The sequence below is a fragment of the Calliphora vicina genome, chromosome 2 (assembly GCF_958450345.1).
Source record: "Calliphora vicina chromosome 2, idCalVici1.1, whole genome shotgun sequence".
In the NCBI taxonomy this organism is placed as follows: domain Eukaryota; kingdom Metazoa; phylum Arthropoda; class Insecta; order Diptera; family Calliphoridae; genus Calliphora; species Calliphora vicina.
Genome location: NC_088781.1, coordinates 86,547,711 through 86,573,870, shown reverse-complemented (window position 1 = coordinate 86,573,870; position 26,160 = coordinate 86,547,711). Strand labels below are relative to the sequence as shown.

At 30.2% G+C, this 26,160-nt stretch overlaps 1 long non-coding RNA gene across 1 annotated transcript; it reads left to right on the top strand.

Annotated features, from left to right (window-relative positions):
• Window positions 1-528: 528 nt before the first annotated feature.
• LOC135949951 (uncharacterized) lies at window positions 529-4,078 on the top strand. The gene is made up of 2 exons (XR_010575916.1): window positions 529-2,394; window positions 2,560-4,078. It is a non-coding gene; the product is annotated as an uncharacterized LOC135949951 (long non-coding RNA).
• The last annotated feature ends 22,082 nt before the right edge of the window (window positions 4,079-26,160 follow it).

Genomic DNA, 26,160 nt, shown 5'->3' with positions numbered 1-26,160 from the left:
AAGTAGCTCTAGGTATTCGAGTCCGTTGATAGTAGTACCCAAAAAAGTAGACAATTCGGGGAAAAAGAAATATAGAATTGTAGTCGATTACAGAAAACTCAGCGAGGTGACAATAGATGATAAATTTCCTCTTCCAAATATAGATTCAATTTTAGACAAACTAGGACGAGCTCAATATTTTACAACACTAGATTTAGCCAAGGGATATCACCAAATTTTGATTGAAGAACAAGATAGGGAGAAAACAGCTTTTGTAACACCACAGGGACTTTATGAATTCATACGAATGCCATTCGGGCTAAAAAACGCACCGGCGACATTTCAGCGATTAATGAACGAGACATTAAAGGACTACATAAATAAAACCTGCGTTGTATATCTTGACGATATCCTCATATTTAGTACCTCATTAAAAGAACATGTGAAGGCTTTAACAGACATATTTAACGTACTAGAACGGACGAATTTAAAAATACAAATTGACAAATGCAACTTCATGAAGAAAATCAGTTTTTGGGTCACATTCTAACAAGTGAAGGGCTTAAACCAAACCCAGAGAAAGTTAAGGTTATTAAAGAATTAGAAATTCCAAAAACTGAAAGACAAATAAAGAGTTTTCTAGGACTTACAGGCTATTACCGAAAATTTGTTAGGGACTACGCTAAGGTAGCACAACCGATAACGAAATATTTGAAAAAGGGTGTAAAGATAAATATTAAAGACCCAACATACATAGAAGCATTCGAAAAATTGAAAACCCTAATTATATCACATCCAATTCTTAGATATCCGAATTTTGAAAAGAAATTTACTCTTACTAGGGATACGTCCAATTACGCAATTGGTGCTGTCTTGTCACAAGAAGGGCATCCAATATGTTTTGCATCCACAACCTTAAATAATCATGAGAGAAACTATTCAGCAACAGATAAAGAATTTTTAGCCATATTATGTAGTGTTAATTATTTAAGACCTTATCTTTATGGGAGAAAATTTAAAATTCTGACCGATCATCAACCAATTAAGTTTTTACATTCAAAATATAAAGTAAAAGATATGTCTCCAAGACATCAAAGATGGATTCTGAAATTAGGTGAATATGATTTTGAAATAGAGTACATAAAAGGAAAGGAGAACAGAGTAGCAGACTTTTTAAGTAGAATAGAAAATATTGATGGAGAAAATCAAGATAAGAAAAACATTCCGGAGGAAGGAGACAATGAATCAGATTTAAACATAAACAATATAGAAGATGACAATGTATCTATGGTAACAGTTCATTCAGCAGAAGAAAATTTGCAGGATCATTTTTATATTAAAGAGGAAATAGTTAATAAATATAGGACATAAGTTATATTAACAAATAACAAGATTGAGGAAATGAAAATTTTACATGGCAAAAGAATTATTTTTATAGCAGAGGCAGATTTTAATGGATTAGGAGAAATATTTAGAAAATATATTACAAAAGGGAAAATAGGAATATTTTCGGAGTTGTCAGAACATAGTTATAATACAGTTCAGGAAAAACTAATAGAAATGTTCTCTAACGATAAACAAATAGAATTTATTAAATGCACTATGCGGGCACAGGATATAGAAACCGAAGTGGAGGCAATTAAACAAATATCTCTCTACCATATTAGGGAAAGTATACACTCAGGCATAATAGAAACATATAATCAGATTAAGAACAAAATATATTATCCAAAACTAATGGAATTAATTCAGCTGGTAATTAATCAGTGTGAAATTTGTCAGGAAGTAAAGTATGATAAGCGACCAATTACCAAAATTTTCCATTACAGAAACACCTTCGGAAGAGAACAAGATAATACATACAGATACTTATGTTATGAAGGGAAATCATTTTTTAACGGTAATTGATAAATTCTCAAAATTTGGAGCGGCCTACCCGCTCAACGATAGAAACCACGTAACAATTATCGAACAGTTAGAAGATCACTTCGCTAAAATGGGAAAACCTGGAAAGATAGTGGCAGACAATGAATTTAAAACCGCAAGAATGAAGGAATTCTTAGACAATGAAAATATAGAACTTCACCTAACAAAACCCAACAGTCACACGGGCAATGCAGATATTGAGAGATTTCATAATACGATAGCAGACAAATTTAGAATTTTATACAAATTAGAAAAAGGGTTGTCAGTCAAACAATTAATACAGAAAGCCATTCGAAATTATAATGATAGATTTCACTCAGCGACGAAATTTACACCAAACGAAGTACATAATAGAAAAGTGGATCTTGAAGTAGTGAAAAAGAATTTAGAAACAAAGAAACACAAAATAATAGATAAACTAAATAAAAATAGAGAGAATTATAAGGAAAATCGAACAGAAGGATTTATAAAAAACTATAAAGCGGTTAGGCACAAGGAACAACCAAAGTATAGGAAGGGAAATTTGAGGAATATTCATCTTTGCAACATTAAAAAACCATTAAAATTTTCAGATTTTGACAATATTGACGATGTTATTATGGACTCCGACGACTAGCGGGATAATGACCACAAAACTGTTAACGGAACAAATAGGTTATACGGACATATATATGCGTGACCAGGAAATAGTTCAATATTCAGACGTAGTTTTACACATGATTAATCTTAACGAAGTAAAGGAAATTTTAGACCAACTAACGGACAACATAATTTTAATGGACATGGATAATAAAGATATACTTGAATTAGAACTATTAGATGCCAGAAATAAATTAAAGACTTTAATACCGAAACAAAGTAGACAAAGACGTGGACTTATTAACGGAATTGGAAGCATGTCAAAATGGTTATTTGGCACTATGGACGAAGAGGACAGACAGAATATACAAAAGCACTTACTAAACATTGACGAACTTACAGAAAACAATGACCAACAAATATCAATTAATGATTATTTTAATGTTACTTTAGAACACTTAAAAATTGTAATATCAAATTATAGAAAGAAAATAGAAAAAGAATTAAATTCAATTAACAAATTTCTGGAAAAAGAAAATAATAAAAATATATATTTAGAACAATTGACAAATGTACAATTAATAAAAAATAAAATAGAACATTTACAAGATAATGTAATTTCAGCAAAATATGGTATTGTTCACCCAAGTATTTTAACTAGCAATGAAATAAGAAAATATGAAATTGATTATAACAAATTAAAATATATCCAATTTGGAACAGCGTTTTTTAACAATTCTTATCTTATTTTTGGAATAAAAATACCCAAAACATTTATAACAGTTAAGTTAAGATTTATTGTACCATTACCAAATATTGTATTTAATGAAATAGATTCAAACGTAGAAAAAATTTTTGAATTCCAAAATAACACTTATAAATTTGAAGAAAATAAACATTTAAAAGATTTAAAACTAAGTAATAATTGTATAATAAAGAATAATTGTCAATTAATGGAAAATAGAGATTTGGAAATTTTACAGTTAGATATAGATACAATTTTAATTAAAAATGCAATAAATACTACCATAAATCAAACTTGTAATCATGGAGAAAATATTTTAAATGGAAATTACCTAATCAATTTCAATAACTGTTCAATCAAAATAAAAGATTATTATTTCTCAAATATTGTAGAAACTATAGAAGAAAAACAAGTAATGGAATATACAAATAAAACTCAAAATTTTACACATAAAATTTCATTTGAAGAAATTAAAAAAGAACACCTATATAATGTAAAAAATATTAAAGAATTAAAATATCACACAAAAATAGCATACAGCTGCAATATTTTAATTATAATTGTAATAATTGTCATCATTAATATTTTTTTATCAAGCATAAATACATAACTATAAAATTAAACAAAAGAATTCAGGAGAATTCTTATCTAAAGAGGGGAGTAGTTACATATGTGGACAAAAACACACATAAAGTCGACGAACTTACAACCGGAATAAATGCTGCGTCAATTCCAGACAAGTTCGACGACTTCTTAAATAAAATAGGGCAAACTAAACAAATAAATTGAATTCTTGATAAATTGCAAATCTGCAATAAATGTATTAATTATGACAATTAAATTAATAAACGTATTTATAATTTAAGTTAAGAAATAAAAAAGAAGTCAGTCTGTGCTGGACAATGAATAAAGATAGATTTTGAAAATAAATTACTCTAGTCTTTCTTTTTTTTCCTTTAAAAAATAAAATTTATTTTTTTTTTTAAATTTGTTATCAAAAACCTAAAACAAATTTCGCACGATGGCGTTTTTAAATAACATTGTAAAATAAATTTAGTTATTAACGAAAAAAAACAACATTTTTTTCGCTCTCCTGTAAAATGTTGATTTTGCTAATAGCACTATTTGAATATAAAGTTTATATTCAAATATTATAAACCCTCGATATAGAATATGTATTTTAACAATCAGTATTGCCAGATTTAATATTTTGTTACTTAAATTGGTCAATTTATGGCAAATTACACCTGGAAAATATTTATTTGATGGTAGATATTTGAAATTGGTGAATCACGACTAGGGGGCGTACTTTGGGAAAAAAATGTGAATTCCCCAAAACAACATAAAAAAGAGTTAATACAAAGCGAATTCATCCATGGATGAATATCGGAATAATATCGAAAGGCAAATTCCGTATATAATAAATTACATACATATTTTGATCAAAATTCTATGTTTACATATGGGGCATTTCATGTCAAGTGAACCAACTTTTGAAATCGATGTCTTCCGATCGGGATGAAATTTGCACCAAGGTTAGCTCTATTGGATAGTAACTCAGACACAATTTTTCAACAACATCGGTCGAGAACTCTCTGAGTTATAGGGGGTAAAATTTTGACAATTTGGTCAAACAGGGGTTTTTTCTTATCCATGTAACTTATTACCTATTGTTCTTAGCAAAATGTGTCCCAAATAGTATAGATAGCTATTTCTTCGATCTTTCGAAAAAAAAAATATTTAAAAAAAAAATAAAAAATTTTTAATATTTTTTTTCCGAAATCAAAAACTTTTTTGACTTTTTTTTAAAATGGGTCCTTTTTTTTTTTTTTTTTTTTTTCTTAAAATAAAGTTTAGATATTTTCCTTGAACACCTACTTGGTCGCTTAGTGGGATGCGAGTGGGATATCTATCAAAATAAATATTTTGTAACTCAAAACATAAAATTTTTGACTTTTTTTGCAAAATCAAAAACTTTGTTGACTTTTTTTTTTCAAAATGGACCCTTTTTTAATCTTTTTTTTTAGGTCAAACAAAAGCTTAGATATTATCCTTGAAGACCCTTTTGGTCGCTTAGTGGGATGCGAGTGGGATATCAATCAAAATAAATATTTTTTAACTCAAGACTTACAATTTTTGACTTTTTTTTTTGCAAATACGATTTTTTTTCCAAATGGGCCCTTTTTTTAAAATTTTTTTTGTAGTCAAAAGAAAGCTTAGGTCCATTCCTTTAAGATATTTTTAGTCCCTTAGTGGGATGCGAGTGGGATATCTATCAAAATAAATATTTTGTAACGCAAGACATACAATTTTTTAATTTTTTTTTGCAAAATCAAAATTTTTTTCCAATATGGGCCCTTTTTTAATTTTTTTTTTTGCTCAAAAGAAAGCCTAGGTCCATTCCTTTAAGATATTTTTAGTCCCTTAGTGGGATGCGAGTGGGATATCTATCAAAATAAATGTTTTAACACAAAAATTGTATGTCTTGAGTTACAAAACATTTATTTTGATATATATCCCACTCGCATCCCACTAAGCGATCAAAACCATCTTAAAGGAATAGGCCTAAGCTTTCTTTATAGCAAAAAAAAAAAAAATTACAAAAAGGGCCCATTTTAAAAAAAAGTCAAAAAAGTTTTTGATTTTGCCAAAAAATCAAAAATTGTATATCTTGAGTTACAAAATATTTATTTTGATAGATATCCCACTCGTATCCCACTAAGGGACCTAAAATATCTTAAAGGAATGGACCTAAGCTTTCTTTTGACTAAAAAAAAATTTTTAAAAAAGGGCCCATTTTGAAAAAAAATTCGAATTTGCAAAAAAAAGTCAATAATTGAATGTCTTGAGTTACAACATTTTTATTTTAATAGATATCCTACTCACATCTTCCTAAGTGACAAAATAGGTCTTAAAGGAAAAGACCTAAGCTTTCTTTTGAGCAAAAAAAAATGTTTAAAAAAAAGTCCCATATTGGAAAAAAATTTCGATTTTGCAAAAAAAAATTAAAATATTGTTACAAAATATTTATTTTGATAGATATCCCACTCGCATCCCACTAAGGGACTAAAAATATCTTAAAGGAATGGACCTAGGCTTTCTTTTGAGCAAAAAAAAAAATTAAAAAAGGGCCCATATTGGAAAAAAATTTTGATTTTGCAAAAAAAAATTAAAAAATTGTATGTCTTGCGTTACAAAATATTTATTTTGATAGATATCCCACTCGCATCCCACTAAGGGACTAAAAATATCTTAAAGGAATGGACCTAAGCTTTCTTTTGACTACAAAACAAATTTTAAAAAAAGGGCCCATTTGGAAAAAAAATCGTATTTGCAAAAAAAAAAGTCAAAAATTGTAAGTCTTGAGTTAAAAAATATTTATTTTGATAGATATCCCACTCGCATCCCACTAAGCGACCAAAAGGGTCTTCAAGGATAATATCTAAGCTTTTGTTTGACCTAAAAAAAAAGATTAAAAAGGGTCCATTTTGAAAAAAAAAGTCAACAAAGTTTTTGATTTTGCAAAAAAAAGTCAAAAATTTTATGTTTTGAGTTACAAAATATTTATTTTGATAGATATCCCACTCGCATCCCACTAAGCGACCAAGTAGGTGTTCAAGGAAAATATCTAAACTTTATTTTAAGAAAAAAAAAAAAAAGAAAAAAAATTTTAAAAAAAAGTCAAAAAAGTTTTTGATTTCGGAAAAAAAATATTAAAAATTTATTTTTTTTTTAAATATTTTTTTTCGAAAGATCGAAGAAATAGCTATCTATACTATTTGGGACACATTTTGCTAAGAACAATAGGTAATAAGTTACATGGATAAGAAAAAACCCCTGTTTGACCAAATTGTCAAAATTTTACCCCCTATAACTCAGAGAGTTCTCGACCGATGTTGTTGAAAAATTGTGTCTGAGTTACTATCCAATAGAGCTAACCTTGGTGCAAATTTCATCCCGATCGGAAGACATCGATTTCAAAAGTTGGTTCACTTGACATGAAATTCCCCATATGTATTTCCGTATTTTTTTTGACCAAATCTTAACGCCATAATCATTAGAGCCTCCATCATGGAACTTGGGTTTTAATGTTGATCGTGTTTTAAGTAGTATCTAATTTCAATATATCGTAATAACGAACGAACTGCATACGAATGCTAAGTTAAATGGTCAAATCTGCGATTGACTTTTAAAACTAACTAACTAATTTTGCAAAAGCAAAATACAAAAATCCGGTTCGGCTGCCGGAGGATACGTCTTTTGGAATGAATGAAACATCTGAAACTAGATAATCAATTTCATCAATGACACTAGTAATCTGATTTAATTTTATGAGATTCTTTAACTCAATTTGTTTTATTTTTATTTCGATAATAAATTTAATAATTAATTTGACATTTTGAAACAAATGTTCATACGACTCAACATACATATTATCATATAAAAACATATCGTGTGGACAGAAAAATTGTATGTTAAATCATATGTTGAAATATCATTTGCTGACATATGTTGACTTAAAAAAATTTGTTACTTTCAGCATATCGTGTAGACGCCTAACATATTGAATTTGCAGATAGAGGCATTTGTTGTTATTTTTAAGCATATGCGTTTAAGCATACATTTGCTGATTCAACATATCGAGCCCTTGCGCCAAATTATCGTAAGCGACAATTTCAAATTTTTTTTTATTGCAAAAATTAAAATATTATGGACCCACTGATGTTTTAGCGTGCACAGAATATCAAAATTGTTAATAACTTCAAAATTATAGGGGGTAAGATTTTATCGTAAGTCAATGTTTACATTTTACAGTAAACGAATTTTATCGTAAGCGACACATAGTGGTATAGAAAAAAAGAGGGAAATAAATCTGTAACTTCTAAATGGTTATATTGGTTTGAATGAAATTTCACATGTGCAAGGAAGAAGTGTTGTCGAGTTTAAGTTCTGAACGTGGACCTCATGGGCCCACCAGGGGTGTGATTAAGGCTCCTCAAAGTAGGACAACTCGGGCATGCTACATTTTTAAAACGATCCTATTTCTTCGTTTGTGTTCCGATTTCAAAAAAATTACGTATATAAAATCTTTTCATCGAGCGCTACAAAAGACCTAGTCGTAGCTATCAATTATCTATTATAGCTTAGGAGATATTCGCATTTGAAAATTAAATATTCAACATTTTTACCCAACCTACTCCAGTGTTTTGATTCTGATTTTCTCCAGTTTTCCTTTATTAGAATAACAACATATGTATGTGTCAAATAGAAAAACAACTGTTTAAAAATAATGACTAAGTCCAAAGTTATATGCCGATTTTTCGCTAATTTTTTTCGAAAAAAATATTTTTTTTTTTTTAACTTATCGCAAAAACTTTCTAAAAGGATGTATAAGGAATTTATACTTTCTGAAAGCAAAGTTTTCATAAAATATTTTAATTGAAAAAAATTCAAAATTTTTCTTACCGAGGGGCCAGGTCCATTCAAAAAACACCTATTTTTTATGTAAAATTAAAATTTAGCGCAAAAATTCTTAAATCGCATATTCGATATCAAAATATGGTAACCGATTTTAGATGGCCCAATATGCTTTTAATTATTTTGTAAAGGGTTCCGATAACTCCGACCCTGGTATGGATATTAAGCCAAAAAACTAAAAATTTCCATTTTTGGGATTTTTCAAAAATTTTTTGGGAATTGCGGGGTTGCTGATAATAAATTTCAAAATTCGTTTTTATTTTTCCATTTTAAATAGAAAATTTTATATAACTGTGAAATTTCATTAAAAACTATTCATAAATAACAATTTTATTTCGATTCAAAAAATTTTAATCTATGCAAAAATTCATTAAAAAACATTTTTTATCATATTTTTCAATAGAGTATTCCATGAATTTTTAATTGTCAAAAGTTATAAAATTTTTGAAAAATATACAAATAGCATGAACGAAATTATATTATATCGCATCATAACATTTTTAGATTTATGTATAAATTTCAAAATAATCGAAAAAACCTTCTCCTGTAAAATTTGTGTTTTGTCGCTTACGATAATTTGGCGCTAAGGGCTCGATATCGTGTAGACTAAGCTTAAGATTGAGAGTAAATTTATTTTTACTCTCTAAAATAAGGTTAATTGAAAATTTTTACTGGAAGGTACGCGACACACCTGTGTTGCCATTTGAGGGGATTTGTCGCCAAATAGTGGATTTTTTACAAAATGTGATACAATTTTCGGTTTGGAGATTTTAAATTATATTTCTAAAATGGAGCATTATTAGGTGAATAAAATCAAAAATACTATCAGTTTTTCTATATTTTCATGTAAATATAGAAAGATTTCATAAAAATACTTGAAATTTTAAGTTCGATTTTCCGACAAAATAAAGGCGTAGCCACTTCTACTCAATATTTTACGATTTTTTAGAATACTTTGCTGCACAATTCTATTTCAAAATTATTTTTATTTTGAATAATGAAAAAAAAGTTTTTATTAATTTTTGACACCTAATTTTATTGTTGGTATTGAAAATCATAAATTCAAATTTAAAACAATTTTATAAGGATCTGTAGGTCTGGTGAAAATTAAAAGGGCACCAACACATATACATTGTTGTAACTAACAAAAACTAGGTACATTTTAAAAACATATGTAGAGTTATGTACTGCTGTCAAAGAGTCGGACTACTTGTGTATACTTTGATAGTACCCAAAGAGAAATCCACACAAGTAATGTATTTTTAATAACAAAAATTATTTTTCATTGTAAAAAAATAAGTTTGTTTATTTTTTGAGCTATTCCGGAATAAAGTTATGGAAAAAATTTTTATTGAAATATATGACAGACATATTTTATGTTATTTTACATAATATTTCAAACAAAACAAGGGTATTCATTTCAAAAAAATGGTAAATTACACTCTAATTTTTTTACACTTTTACACAAGAAAAGATATTAAAAAAAAATTTGTATTTTTTTTGTGGAATTATGTTCAAGTGTTTGTTGTGTAAAAGTGTAAAAAAAATCAGGGTGTATTTCCATTTTTTGAAATGAATATCCTTAATATTTATAGAATACAAAAATTGATGAATTTATTTTATTAATGTTAACAGCAAAGAATAATAACTACTATATGAAAAAAAAAACCTAACTACTATATGAATGTATTAGTAGTATATTAGTAGTATTTTGCAATCATGTTAACACGAAAATATGTGTAAAACGCAGTGGAGTACATTTAAAACTACTACATGGACCACCACAGTGGATTAGTTTTGCAATCGTATTATCACGAAAATATGTTGTTTAACTACAAGCTCTTGTTTAACAATGACATAGTCCATGCCTGCATTACATTGCACCATGTTGTAATTAGTCCATTATTATTCCATTTCATCTAAAATGGATCACGTAGTCCAATATTATTTGCAGGGTATGTATTAGTGAAAAAAAAACACTCACTACACTCCTCAAACACACATACATAGTTGTAAAAAAGCGACCTTAAAAATTATAACAAACTTTTATTACAATTAAATTTAAAAATACGTATATAAAATCTTTTCATCGAGCGCTACAAAAGACCTAGTCGTAGCTATCAATTATCTATTATAGCTTAGGAGATATTCGCATTTGAAAATTAAATATTCAACATTTTTACCCAACCTACTCCAGTGTTTTGATTCTGATTTTCTCCAGTTTTCCTTTATTAGAATAACAACATATGTATGTGTCAAATAGAAAAACAACTGTTTAAAAATAATGACTAAGTCCAAAGTTATATGCCGATTTTTCGCTAATTTTTTTCGAAAAAAATATTTTTTTTTTTTTAACTTATCGCAAAAACTTTCTAAAAGGATGTATAAGGAATTTATACTTTCTGAAAGCAAAGTTTTCATAAAATATTTTAATTGAAAAAAATTCAAAATTTTTCTTACCGAGGGGCCAGGTCCATTCAAAAAACACCTATTTTTTATGTAAAATTAAAATTTAGCGCAAAAATTCTTAAATCGCATATTCGATATCAAAATATGGTAACCGATTTTAGATGGCCCAATATGCTTTTAATTATTTTGTAAAGGGTTCCGATAACTCCGACCCTGGTATGGATATTAAGCCAAAAAACTAAAAATTTCCATTTTTGGGATTTTTCAAAAATTTTTTGGGAATTGCGGGGTTGCTGATAATAAATTTCAAAATTCGTTTTTATTTTTCCATTTTAAATAGAAAATTTTATATAACTGTGAAATTTCATTAAAAACTATTCATAAATAACAATTTTATTTCGATTCAAAAAATTTTAATCTATGCAAAAATTCATTAAAAAACATTTTTTATCATATTTTTCAATAGAGTATTCCATGAATTTTTAATTGTCAAAAGTTATAAAATTTTTGAAAAATATACAAATAGCATGAACGAAATTATATTATATCGCATCATAACATTTTTAGATTTATGTATAAATTTCAAAATAATCGAAAAAACCTTCTCCTGTAAAATTTGTGTTTTGTCGCTTACGATAATTTGGCGCTAAGGGCTCGATATCGTGTAGACTAAGCTTAAGATTGAGAGTAAATTTATTTTTACTCTCTAAAATAAGGTTAATTGAAAATTTTTACTGGAAGGTACGCGACACACCTGTGTTGCCATTTGAGGGGATTTGTCGCCAAATAGTGGATTTTTTACAAAATGTGATACAATTTTCGGTTTGGAGATTTTAAATTATATTTCTAAAATGGAGCATTATTAGGTGAATAAAATCAAAAATACTATCAGTTTTTCTATATTTTCATGTAAATATAGAAAGATTTCATAAAAATACTTGAAATTTTAAGTTCGATTTTCCGACAAAATAAAGGCGTAGCCACTTCTACTCAATATTTTACGATTTTTTAGAATACTTTGCTGCACAATTCTATTTCAAAATTATTTTTATTTTGAATAATGAAAAAAAAGTTTTTATTAATTTTTGACACCTAATTTTATTGTTGGTATTGAAAATCATAAATTCAAATTTAAAACAATTTTATAAGGATCTGTAGGTCTGGTGAAAATTAAAAGGGCACCAACACATATACATTGTTGTAACTAACAAAAACTAGGTACATTTTAAAAACATATGTAGAGTTATGTACTGCTGTCAAAGAGTCGGACTACTTGTGTATACTTTGATAGTACCCAAAGAGAAATCCACACAAGTAATGTATTTTTAATAACAAAAATTATTTTTCATAGTAAAAAAATAAGTTTGTTTATTTTTTGAGCTATTCCGGAATAAAGTTATGGAAAAAATTTTTATTGAAATATATGACAGACATATTTTATGTTATTTTACATAATATTTCAAACAAAACAAGGGTATTCATTTCAAAAAAATGGTAAATTACACTCTAATTTTTTTACACTTTTACACAAGAAAAGATATTAAAAAAAAATTTGTATTTTTTTTGTGGAATTATGTTCAAGTGTTTGTTGTGTAAAAGTGTAAAAAAAATCAGGGTGTATTTCCATTTTTTGAAATGAATATCCTTAATATTTATAGAATACAAAAATTGATGAATTTATTTTATTAATGTTAACAGCAAAGAATAATAACTACTATATGAAAAAAAAAACCTAACTACTATATGAATGTATTAGTAGTATATTAGTAGTATTTTGCAATCATGTTAACACGAAAATATGTGTAAAACGCAGTGGAGTACATTTAAAACTACTACATGGACCACCACAGTGGATTAGTTTTGCAATCGTATTATCACGAAAATATGTTGTTTAACTACAAGCTCTTGTTTAACAATGACATAGTCCATGCCTGCATTACATTGCACCATGTTGTAATTAGTCCATTATTATTCCATTTCATCTAAAATGGATCACGTAGTCCAATATTATTTGCAGGGTATGTATTAGTGAAAAAAAACACTCACTACACTCCTCAAACACACATACATAGTTGTAAAAAAGCGACCTTAAAAATTATAACAAACTTTTATTACAATTAAATTTAAAAATTCGAACAATTCTCAAATTATTTATTTTATATTTGACCTGGAAAGGTTTTATAAATAGATTTTTCATATTTTTATTCAATAATTTCTGCAAAAATGAAACTTATTTGAATTTTGTATTAATTTTCAATACGAAATTTTACAAATGAGTGTTTTTCAATTTTAATTTAATTGAATGTCAAAAAAAAAATAAAAATATATATTTTTCGTTTGTGCAAAATATGCATGTTTCGGTTAATTTAATGGTTTAAATGTGTAGAAAAAAATTAAAAAATTGTGTGTTAGAATTGCAATTTTATCGCATTTTTCAATAAGAAGTTTTGAAGATAAATCTCTCTCTCAAGTGTGTTGAATGCACATACCATGATATAAAAAATACAAGGTAGTTTCATTTTCTCTTTATGTCAACCTAATTAAGCATTTGACAATAAAGGGGATTTGAAGTTTATGCCTAAAACAAAGCTACCATATTCATTAAACTTAATCCGGCAATGCAATGGAATTGTCCCTTTACGCCGCGCTTTATCTCAATAAACTCCCACAGCCCTGCACAATATCAGCTTGTTCGCGCTCTATAGTTTTCAATATAAACTCCAGGAACTTGCCATAATCACGAACATCCCGAGCAATAAATGAAAAACGGCATAATTGGTAACACGTTCTTCATAGCGTCTCTCGTCCAGCAAGGGTGGTATACAATTGAAGACAATGCCTATATTGCGTTTCAAATAAGGCTTAAGAATCATAAATAGATAAGCGAAACACACTAAAAGTCCACTCCATCGTGACTATTGAGCAAACATATTAATCTATCCAGGACACGTTGAAAATAGTGATAAAAGTCTTCTCTCAAATCTCTAGCTTTTTTTTTTTTAACGCTTTATTGATTTATTGAATCTGTCTATTTTGACCCTACAACAAGTATTCAAATCTTATAACTAAAATTAAAACTATTTGCTCTTCAGCAAGAGAGCCATAATGGTAAACTGTCACTCATCTTAGCGGGGTGGTAGATCTGCTCTACGGAGCCTGGATCGGGTTTGGGTCTGCACAAATTGTCTTGCAAGCGTATTGGGATGGTTTCGCAGCTTCACAATATATTTCTCACGGACTTTCTCGAACTCTTCCTTTACCAATGTCACTTCTAAGTCTCTGTGGATGTTTTCATTTCTTATGTACCATGGTGCTCCCGTCATGGTCCTAAGAATTTTAGATTGGGCCCTCTGTATAAGATCAATACTGGTGTTGCAAGCCATTCCCCATAATTGAATTCCATATGTCCAAATTGGTTTTAAAACGGTCTTATACAGGATGACTTTATATTCAAGGCTTAATTTTGATTGGTCACTGATTAACCAATGAAAGCTAGAGGCTTTTAACTTCATGTGAAGTCTCTTGGTTTCTATGTGTCGGCGCCAAGTAAGCCGTCTATCTAGATGAATACCAAGGTAGGTGACATAATCAGACTGCGGTATATTAATGTTGTTGAGTGTGACAGGTGGGCAATTTCCTCTCCTTAGAGCGAACGTAACATGTTTACTTTTCAGCTCATTTACCTTTATTCGCCAGTTTTTCAAAAATGACTCCACACGTACGAGGTAATTCTGTAGTTGACTAGATGCCATGAGTGGGTTTTCGTCTGAGCTAATAATGGCGGTATCATCAGCAAATGTTGAAATTGTTAGTTTATCGCACGTAGGGAGGTCGGAGGTGTAAATCAAATATAGCGTAGGCCCTAGTACACTTCCCTGTGGAACGCCAGCTCCAATCTTGTATTCTCTCGTCACATAATCATTGTACTTAACTCTGAAAAGTCTATTCGATAAATCAGACTCCAGCAATTTATGAGTACATAGTGGTAGTAAACATTTGATTTTATGTACTAGACCCTTATGCCATACCTTGTCAAAAGCCTGAGCAACGTCTAAAAAGATGGCAGAACAATATTTCTTTAATTCAAAAGATTTTCGAATCTCTCCAGTTAAACGATTGATCTGTTCAATGGTGCCATGATGTTCACGGAAACCAAATTGGTGTACTGGGATAATGTTTTCATCATTCAAAAAAGGTATTATCTTTTCCTGGAATATTTTTTCGAATAGCTTCGACAAACAAGGGAGTAGGCTAATAGGTCTATAAGAAGATGGCAGGGTTAAATCTTTACCCGGTTTAGGTATCATTATTATTTGAGAAATTTTCCAATTTTTTGGATAAATTCCTAGTTTCAAGATCGCATTAAACAATATATATAGCACAATTATTGCCACATTTGGTAGGTTCTTAATCATTGATGGCGTTATTAAATCATATCCCGGTGATTTTTTCAAGTCTAATTTATTTTTAATTACTCTATTAACATCCTCAGGACTAATATCGAATTGGGCTGCATTAGCCATTGTTCAAATTTTTCCTTGGTCATCGAAAAACGTGGTGGGCAATATATAGAGCTCAGAGTTAAGTCTCCAGCTGGGTATTCAAGGAGAATAGATGTTGCTTGCATATAATCCTTTGAAAACGCTTCTAGGGTATAGTGTCTCAATCGGTTTCTAATTATGATACCGGTACCGCCATGTGCCTTACCATCCCGATGGTTTGTGTAATAAAATGAGTATCCTGATATAAAGTTATATCTATTTGTAAGATGTGTCTCCGAAATTAACATCACATCGATGCTTTTATTTAACATAAAATGGGAAATTTCCGATTTGTGCTGGTTTAAACCATTTGCATTCCAGAAACATATCTTCAAAAAATTCATTTTCTTGTTAATAGAATTTGAATCATTTGGTTCTGTGCTCTCAGAAGCTCTTGTATTGTGTTTTGCATGGATGACATGAAGTTAGTCATATTTTGATTAAGAGAGGAAATATTCTCAGTAAGTGTTTGCATAAGGTTTTCCAACCCTCCCATATTTTGGGGGACTTTTGGCTTTTGATAACCCGTTTTTAAAATACTGGCGTATGAGCTGGCTCCAGCATTAATTGTAGCTCCCTGGCCATTTTCCTGTGATACTGGATGAGCCGCATTTATTTTATCATTTGAAAAATCTACCCCAGAGCTTAGTGGTCTAGATGTAGATACCGAATTTGTAGGTGTTGATTCAACTATTTCACCTCTCAACAGCTTTTGCCTCTCTCTTAATCTTTTTAGTAACTCCTTGTAGACCGGGCATCCGCGATAATTAGCGGAATGATCTCCACCGCAGTTACCACATTTCCTACTGAGACCATTCTCAACTATATCACATTGTGACGAAGAGTGCAGGCCTCCGCATGCAACACATACTGTGCGTAGGGTACAATAATTACGTGTATGTCCAAATTCCTGACAATTACTACACTGAACTGGACGATTACGCTTAAGAGGTTCCTCTATATTTACTCTACGATTCAACAAATATCTTAGAGTGTATATAGGGTGAGTTTCATTATTTTTTAATTTCCTATCATCAGGCTCTAACTCAACCCTAAACATTGGCTGAGGAACATTGTCTCTATTAAAGATATTGACTACATTCTTTGTCTGATAGCCCAATTCTTCCAGGGCCTCCTTGATTTCGTTTGTATCTACACTGGACTCTATACCTTTTATGACCACTATCAAGCCCTTGCAACTCTTAAGTTGATATGTATAAAAGTTTTTCTTACTGTCATTTAGGTGTTGAGAAATTTTTCTATAACAATCCTCAGTGTATACAACTATTTTTGTCTCTTGCACACCTCCTTTTCTTATTGGAACAATATGAAAATTATTTTTTCCAATGAGTTCAATAAATGATTTCACTAAGCTATTAGAGCTAGTTTAACGAAGGAATATTGGTGGTGGTTTTAACGGTTTACGGATGGATTTATCATCATTTTTTTGACGATTAGAATCTTCCTCACTCAAGAGAGCAAAACGGTTACTTTTCAAGGGGTTATCTGTAATTTTTGCTTTTTCTCAGAAGGCAGACTTTTCTGGGGACTTAAATTTCGCTTATTAATTCTTATATATCTAAGCATACCTGTTTGAACTGGAGATTTAGTTTTACTTATCTTATTTCCAACCTTAGGTATAGCACCACTTGATGTAACATTATCTTCCATCACGGTATTTTCAGTGTTAAATACATTAAAACTCTCACTAGGTGTTGTTAGTGGATTATCATAAGCTTGTGTATTTATCATTGTCGACTCTGTTATATCTACTGCAGTATTTGTTGTTGTACCAGAACACTTTTTATTTTCTTTTATGCATTGTTCTAAACAAGCATTACTAGGTGATGATGTGTGTGCAATATTGTTCTCATGTATTTGTATCACGGGGGAACAAGAGCGCGCTCTCTCAATCGGTTTGGCGGTTAAATAATTTTTGTTAAAGTCTGGATCTCTTATATTTTTGTTGGCACTTCTATTTTCACCCTCCCCGTTCAAAAATATGTAGGCATTTCTACCGTTTAAACTGAGTCTACTCTCATTATGAGAGTTCATATGCTCACAGTAATTTAACGAAATTTGAAAAAAAGAAAGTAAACAAAGCACTTTTAAACAAATTTCTATTTTTATTGTTATATTGTATAATTTTTTTTTGTTTGTTTATATTAAACACTTAGAGAAATATTTTTTTTTGTTGCGTTCAATCGCTAATTTTTTCCTTTTTATTTAAATTTTCACTGAAACCACTTAAATCGCGGAGCGTATAAAAAACACGTCTGCTTCTCATAAGAATAGCTAACACATAAAGTAGTTTCAGTAAAGACTGCAGTAACACGTTTGTAGTACAGGCTAGTTTTATAAAAGAAAGTCGACCACAAAATCCTTTTGATGCAAGAATTGGGACAACGTTAGAATTCCTCTGATAAATTTAAAAACATCAATTTTTTTAAAGTCTGATTGAAAAAGGTATCACTATCTTCGGGCAGCTCTTAATTGTCATGGCCTATGTGATATAAAGGCACACGTCTTAGATTAATCCGTTTTTTATTTATTTTAAATATAAATTGCAGTATTGTGAACTGTTACATACTACACATATTTCATTGAAAATTTCTCTGAGTATTGAAACCTTTTTCTAAATGTGGCAACGCTTCACTGAATATTTACAAATAAAATAAACTTCAAAAATCCCATTTCTTGTCAAAAAAATATAAATGAAACTACCTTGTAATATTGTGTTTAATGTTTAGTTGTTTTTTATAGTTAAAGTGGTAAGAATTTAAAAGCACATTTAGATTATTAGGTAAAAATATTTTTTTAACACTGTAACCCAAGTTCGTGTAATGTGGACCACTTAAATTACTTGATTATGTACTACTGGTCCATATTACCCGACAATATCTATGTACTTTGTAAGCAATCTATCTAAACCCATGGTAGGCGTTCATATTGTTCAGGTTACGATGATTTTCGTCAAACAATCCGAACGTGAACAAAAGAGCGTAATATTCTGGAATGTGAAACAGATGAACCAGTAAATAAAATTACCTCTACAAAACAACCCCCTATCTACTTGAGAGAAAATAATTCAAATTCACTGGTTCAGAGCCTGATCTCATTAATAGGAGAGAACTCTTTTTACGTTATCCCAATCAAGAAAGCCACGATTCATGAAACTAAAGTACAGGTCAATAGTGAAAACGATTATAGAAAGGTTGTAATAGATTTTGAAACTCAAAAGAAAAGTTTTTACACTTATCAGCTGAAAGGAAGCAAGGGTCTACAAGTTGTAATAAAGGGTATTGACTGTAATGTTGAACCACTCGAAATAAAGCAAAGCTTAGAAGATAAAGGCTATAAGACAAAAAATGTGATAAATATTAGAAATCGCGAAAAAATACCCCAACCACTCTTCCGTGTTGAACTTGAACCCGGTGACATAAACCTGAAAAAAAATGAAACACATCCCATATATAACTTGAAGTACTTATTGCATCGTAAAATTACGGTAGAAGAACCACACAAACGATTTGGCCCCGTTCAATGTATGAATTGCCAAGAATATGGACACACCAAGGCATATTGCAAATTGCCACCAGTATGTGTCATTTGCGGAGAGTTGCATAACACATCCCAATGTAACAAATCTAGAGATGATCCTAAAATAAAAAAATGCAGCAATTGCGGAGGTAACCACACAGCAAACTACAGGGGTTGTCCTGTCTACTCAATTGTTAAAAAATCACAAAGCCAGAAACCAAAGATTTTCCCCGCTCAGCCATTAAATAACATCAATTTGAACTACCCCCCGTTGCAACAGACATATGACAACAAAGTAACATATGCAAATGTACTTAGAAACAACCAAACTCAGCCGCAAGTCCGTCAACTCCAAAACGAAAATATGAACCCAGAGGTAAGAGAGCAAACGCCAATTTTCAATTTTACCCGACTAGAATCTACAATAGAAACTCTTGTGCAATCGGTAAATAACTTTACAAACTCAATGAGTAACATGATGCAAGAAATGCTTAAGATGCAATCAATGTTATTGCAGGCTGTGCTTAACAGACCATGAACTGCCTAAGAATATGTTTTTGGAATGCAAACGGCATACGCCAACACAAAAACGAACTCGAATATTTTTTGAGAAACCAACAAATTGATGTAATGCGGGTTTCTGAAACTCATTTGACGTCCAGAAGTTCCTTTCGAATAAATGGATATGTAATATATGACACCAAAGATCCCAGAGTTAGAGCATGCGGAGGCTCTGCAATTTTAATAAAAGCTCGAATCAAACACAACTTAATGTGTGATTTTTGCGAAGATTATCTTAAAGCTACTACAATCTGTCTTGAAGATTTTCATCGAAACTTAGTGATTTCATCGATATACTCACCCCCGTTTCCTGGCTCCTGGCGATTATAATGCTAAACCAGTGTTGCCACTTTATGTGTAATTACACATATTGCGTGTAATTTTAACTTGGATGTGTAGCCCATGTGTAATTGAGTGAATGTGTAATTCATGTGTAATTTTAAATTCTAATTATATCCAAAATATATTGTCAATGTATGTCTTTTATCTATATTTAGAATTTTAATTGAATGAATGAATTATGGATTGTTCAGATTTCAAAACCGACTGAAATAATTATGTACATTTATATGAGGGAAAGTAGCTATATCCTCTATTTTAGTATCTCTAAATGTATTCATATTTATTATATTGTACTCGTTTGTTACTCAGTACAATGGAATTATATGTACTAGTAATTTTAGATTTCAAGGAAATTGGTAATTAAATATGGGGTCAAATCTATCCAATACAGTAAAGCTACACCCAGCGAAAAATTTAACACACCCGTGTACGATTTGGTTAACAATAACATACTTAAAAGTGTACCACAAACAAACGTGTGGCCTATTTATATATAAGATGAAGATATGAATCAAGTTTGAACTAAATTAACATTAAGGTTTGCAGAAAAATACGATAAGTAATTTGGAGATTGCTATGTTTGGTTTTCCAAGTGGACATTTCGCCGTTTGTGATAGTTTTTTTGTTTGTTTGCGTAATATTGGTAATAGAAACTAAATTTAAGATTATATACATACAAGACTTTTAATTTCAACATGAAAAAAATATAAAACAACAAATACTATTCAATAACTATACATTTTTACAAGTTATTACAAATTGTTATTGGAAACGTTAATTTTCAAGATAACCCAAAATCAAAAATTTGTATTTTTATAATTTTAAATTGTTTATAGAATAAGGGTAACTAACGGTATTTACAGATAACGGTATAAACGATTATATCGGTAACGGTAATTGCAGTTATTTCGGGGTAACGTTATCCAATCTTTAGAGAAAAAAACAAGAACGTAGGAATTTGTGTTATTTTTTATACCCGTAAAAACTGTTTTGTGTTTATGCTATTGTCTGTCTGGTTTCAAGTTTGTGTTTTAAATAATAAACAATAAAATTTACTTATTATTTTGGAAGCTTTATTTCAAATTTCTATCTACAAATTTTAAAAATATAAACGTTACAAGATTTTACTATCAAGAAAAGGTAATATATCGAACCACCCTGACAAGACAACAACAAAAAATATTTACCAGGATGAGACTAGGCCACTCAAAACTTACACATGAATATCTCATCGGAAGAAACACAACCCGACCAAGATGTCCACAATGCACTAACAATTTAACCATGTCACACATACTATCATATTTTAACAACAATAATGTATCAATAACTCTAAAAGAAGCTATACAAAACTTTAACTACAATGTACTAAAAAAAACATTTACCTTTAGATTTTATTAAAAAAATATAAACTTTTTGAATAATTAAAAGATGAAGGCCTAGCAGCCAGTCTTAATTTAAAAAAAATGTATTTCTTGTAAATTTACTTTATAATAAATAAATAATAAAATAAAAACAAATAAGATTTTACTGGTAAAGTATTTACTGGGAAGGAAAATAATCAGAGCTATAATTTTTAAACAAATAGTAAAAAAATATTTATCTTTGAAACTGAAAACAAAACTTATACAAAGCACTTAATATAAATTAGGAATAAATTAAAACTCGAAAGCAAACAGTGTGCTATTTTTTAAATATGTATTGTTAATTTTTTAATAGAAATGTAACAATTTCCAATGGAACAATCTCCGAATGGACATTGATTAATATTTGTTAAAAGCGTATTTGGGATTGACACATTTGACTGATCTCAAGAATTCATTAAATTAGAAAAGTTCACTAAAAAAAGAGATTGCTAACCTTGCTTTAATACACCTCATATATCCAATTCCTGGATAAATTAAAATCACCGCAAGTGAAAATTGTCCATTGACAATAAAGTGATCGTATTTGGTCCAAACATCCCAGAGTCCACTGTGACAAACCTTTTATATTCATGACAATTTGTGTGTAATTTTATCTCGTATGTGTAATTTAGGCATGAGGGATGTGTAGTTTATAATTTTCTTGGTGGCAACACTGTGCTAAACACATATTCTGGGGATCACGACTGATTACCCCTAAAGGTCGTGTTTTGTTCGATACAATTTCTAAAATGGATTTGGATGTGCTTTCGAGACCTGACCCACGAAAAATACCGGATGTTATTGATTTTAGCGTGATGAAAAATATCCCTAGAGAAATGATTCAAATTGATGGAATGGAACTATCTTCAGATCACTCACCCACTATTGTTACTTTATTGAGCCCCCTAGAAATTGTATCCCCGACTGGTAATTTAGCGATGGCAGGCACAAGAATAAATTGGCTCAAATATAAAGAATACCTCAGTACACATTGCTCGGAAAACATACTGCTAAGAACACCAGAAAACATCGATCACTCTCTTATCAATTTCGATAAAAATGTCAAACTGGCTGCTCAACATGCTACCCAAACCACCCGACAATTCAGATATAATAGAATTAATTCTGCAGATGTCGAACGGCTCTTAAATGAAAAAAGAAGATTTCGAAGAGAGTGGCAATTGCACAGATCCCCCCAACTAAAATCGAAGCTTAAAGATTGTATAAAAAGACTTAAAAAGCTCTTGGAATTTCGAAAAATGGAATCATTGAATAAATATTTAGAAAGCCTGGACGCAACCCCGCAATCGGATTACTCATTATGGCGAGCAACAAAAAGTCTTAAAAGACCCGTTATATGTAAGTCCCCCTTGCGAAATTCAAGTGGCGGTTGGGCAAGAAATGATACTGAAAAAGGGAATCTGTTTGTTAATCATTTAAAAAAAGTATTTACACCGAACACATCAAATGAAGCAATTGAGTTGCCACCTGTTGCACCCCATTTTGGAGCAGCCGTACCCCTACGTTTTGAGATTCGAGAGATCGAAAATGCTATTGTTGATTTAAATCCCAAGAAAGCGCCTGGTATGGACAAGATCAGGAACAAGATGCTTATGGAGCTACCCCGGATAGCAATAAAAATAATTCTTTTTATTTTTAATGCTTGAATATTATCCTCCAGAATTGAAGGTTTCACTGGTTACCATGATACCCAAGCCGGGAAAAGATCACACAAAAGTAGAATCATGCAGACCCATCAGCATATTGTCTAATATATCAAAGCTATTTGAGAAGATACTTATGAACAAGTTGTACCCGATGTTAACTGAAAACAATTGTATTCCGAATCATCAATTTGGATTTAGAAGAAAACACAGTACTATCGAACAAACCCATAGAATTGTAAATATGGTGAGAAAAGCGTTTGAAGAAAAGAAATACTGTTCTGCACTCTTCATCGATATCTCTCAAGCGTTTGATAAGGTATGGCATGCTGGATTAATATACAAATTGAGTCAAAATTTACCGGCAAACACACATAAGCTGTTGGAAAGCTATTTAACTGGTCGAACATTTAAGGTTAAAGAGGGAAACTTTTTAAGTACTGCACAGCCCATTGAAGCTGGAGTGATGATACTGCTATTCTAAGCATTCATGAAAACCCTCAAGAAGCGTCTCATTACTTACAAAACCACATATTTGAATTAGAAAAATGGGTAAAACAATGGAAAATTAAAGTCAACGAGCAAAAATGTACACACATTACATTTACATTGCGTAGATAATCATGCCCCCTATTCATATCAATAACCCAACAATAATTCAACAATCGGAAGTGAAATACCTCGGAATACATCTCGATCGTCGCCTTACATGGAAAAGTCATATAGATGCAAAGTTGACTCAAATGAAATTGAAATCAATTGAAATTAATTGGCTTATTGGCAGAAACTCCACGCTTAGTTTAGATTGTAAACTTCTACTTTATAACATGATCATAAAACCGATATGGTGTTATGGCATACAGTTATGGGGCACGGCCTCAGCGTCAAATGTAGAAAAACTGAAATCTCGAAAAATGTACAAAAATATTTAAAAAAACTTGAAGTTCACCCAAACCCGCTGGACCGCAACATATTAGATAACCGTGGCCACACTCGATTAAGAAGGAGGGATACAGCAGACCTAATCTAGAAGGAAGAATGCCAATTTAACCAAAACAACCATGAATACAAATTTTTTCGTCCGGCACAGGCTGGAATAATTAAGTAATAGTTATTAGATATAAGATTTGAACCACTTATTGTTAGTTCATTAAATAATGAAGATACAATAAATAAATGAAAAAAAAAATTGTATGTTGAAAAAAAATAACAAAAATAAAAAAAAATAAACCAAACGCACTCAAATACATACAAATTATGCACGCGAGTTATATGTGCGAATCCTCCGGATAGTCCAATGTCGATTCCGGTATAAATCAACGAAACATAGTGGGTAGCTTTAAGTACTACCCTACTGTTTTATTTCAAATTAATTTTAGTTTGACGAATTTGTAAACAAATTCTCTTAATTAATAAATATTGTCGAAGACCACCAGATGGTTAATGTAAACACAAAGTTTGCACACAATCGAATTGGATTGATCGTATGATTTGACACAATGTGACCACCAAAGATGCCTTTGTTTAAAAGTGCACAATCGGCATCTTTGTAGAAAATAAGTATGTATTGGTACAGCCAATACATTAATTTTAATCTAGAATTAAGAATTTGAATTCAATAAAGATTCAGAAACAATTGACACCTTTAAGAACAAAGTCAAAACGTTCTCGTTTTAAATAACAAAATTGGCGCAGTCGGTAGGATGCTAAGTTAAAAATAGCATCCGAAAAAAAAGGAACCTAAAAAGAATATATTAAAAAGTTAAATTTTTAAATTAATTCTACATCTTTTTTTTTAAAATAAAGAAAATATTAAAAACGTGAAAGTTTTTAAAAGAAGAAAAACGTTCAAGTTTTTCCATAATAAATATAAATATTTGAAATAATAAATATAATTTAAATAATAAAATAGTAATATAAATAATTTAAATAAGAAAAAAGTGAAAATTATATATAAAAAAAAAAAACATCCTTTGAAAAAAAAGGTAATTTTATAAAAGAAAATAAATAATAAAGACAGAAGATACCGGAGTGGCCAAAACTCGGTTAGAAGAAAAACGGACAGCCAAATACCGTTCAACAAGAATATACAAACTCGATTAGAAGAAAAACGGTCAGCCAAATACCGTTCAACAAGAACATACAAAACCCAAAACAACGAACAACAACAGCATCAGGTACCATTCAGCAGAAGTAACAAGAAACCAAAGCAACGAAGAACAGAGGAAGAAAGGAACCGGAAGAACACAAATAGTTAAAGTATAATAAGTATTGGTTTTTTAAAATATTATTCTGAAAAAAAAATTGTCTTAAAAGTATTAACTAACAAATTTATTTTTTATTTTGTCGACTTTGGTGACTCCCAAGGGACACTCCCATAGTGCGATAGAATTTATTCGGTTACCAATTGATGAGTGACCGATATATACCATTTTTATTTGAAACCCGTATTCTTGAAAGGAACGGATTTCTGAAGGAATGGTATATATATATATGCATATAAAATTAAGTATATACTAACAATCGATTTTAAAATCTGGAAAGGAAGATATAGAGAATAGATAGTTTGTTGAGTGAATTGAAGAAAAGGAAGAAGATAGTTTTTTTGTTGATTTGAGATTTGAATTAGGGACATATAGAAAATGTCGTTAACGAATATGCTTTGACAAGTTATTTGCGAGACGTAAATACGGTGTTGTCTTTGGTGGCGGACGAACACAAGGCAGTTGTTAGGTCTATTTTGGCGAACCGTCTTCAGGGTAAAGCCTTGAAAGCAATTGAGACACTTGTAGGGCCAACTTGGGAACAAATTATTGCCAAACTCAGAGAGGAATTTGGTGTAAAGGAGTCATTTTTGGGGTTGCGAAATCAGGCCATGAACGTTGTGGCTCTGAATGTTGAGGAATTTCATCATAAATTAAACGAGATATTAAATCTCATGAATACTAAGTACAGTCTCAATCCGGAGAATAGCGCTATGTTTTCTCCGG